We start from the raw sequence: 1,293 nt of genomic DNA, 5'->3' as shown, positions 1-1,293 counted from the left end.
TCTCCCTCCCTCCCCTCCTCTTTTTCAGTCCTGGGGATTGAATTCAGGGCCTCACATGTCAGGAAAGTGCTCTACCACTGAGCTACAACCCCCAGCCCAAGAACTGCTGTTTTCATTTCTCTGGTTCAAGTCCATCTGGTGGGGTCTCCATGGCCTCTTTGATCAAGTAGACAGGGGACTCACCACAGTTACCAGGACATTTTGAGAGATGCTCCATACACATTTTTAGTTCTGTCAGATTTCTTGGCTAGAATTGCCTTGAATAAGGACAAGCTAACTTTAAACACGCTGAGTGTGTTTGTTAGGCAACTTTCCATCCCTGAGACAAACAACTTATAAAAAGGAAACAACAGGGCTGGATAGAGAGAGGGATTAGCAGTTAGGGGCATGCACTGCTCTTACAGAGAACCCTGAACTCCAGATCAGATGCCCTCTTCTGACCTCCACAGGCACCTATATTCATATGTACACACCAGCCCCCATAAATATGTATGATTAAAAATAATAAATCTCTTTTTTTAAAAGAAGGGACGATTTATTTGGGCTGAGGGTTTTAGAAGTTGAAGTTCATCGTTGCTTGGTTTCATTACTTGGGCCTGTGGTGAAGTGGAACAGGGCAGGAGCACATGGTGGAGCTGGGAAGCAGAGTGAGAGGAAGGTTCTGTCTCTGTCTCCTTCAAGAGCACATCCTTGGTAACTTAAGTTCCTTTCACTAGACTTCATTCTCTTTTGTCCCCAGTACTGGGGTTGGACTCCAGGCCCCAGGCTTGCTAGACATTTGCTTTACTGAGTTATATACCTAACTCTTCTTTAAAAAAAAAAATTATTGCCGGGTGTGGTGGCACATACCTTTAATCCCAGCACTTGGGAGGCAGAGGTAGGAAGATCTCTGTGAGTTCGAGGCCAGCCTAGTCTACACAGCAAGTTCCAGGTCAGCTGGGGATACAGGATTCAAAAAGAATTATTTGTGGTTTTTATTTTATGTGTATACAAGTATTGTCTGCATGTATGTAAGGGCATCCATGTTGTACAATGCCTGCAGAGGACAGAAGAGGGTGTTAGATTCCCTCAAACTGGAGTTATGGACAGTTGTTAGCTGCGATGTAGGTGCTGGGATTGGAACTGGGGTCTTCTGCAAGAACAGTCAGTGTTCTTAACCACTGAGCCATCTCTCTAGACCCAAGGGACCTTTAAAAATTTTTTAAAGTTACATCTCTATCTATCTATCTATCTATCTATCTATCTATCTATCTATCTATCTATCTATCTATCTTCTTTTTATCTATCTTCCTT

This window comes from Nannospalax galili, unplaced genomic scaffold (genome assembly GCF_000622305.1).
Source record: "Nannospalax galili isolate Female #2095 unplaced genomic scaffold, S.galili_v1.0 scaffold300, whole genome shotgun sequence".
Lineage (NCBI taxonomy): Eukaryota > Metazoa > Chordata > Mammalia > Rodentia > Spalacidae > Nannospalax > Nannospalax galili.
Note: the sequence above shows the minus strand (reverse complement) of the source record.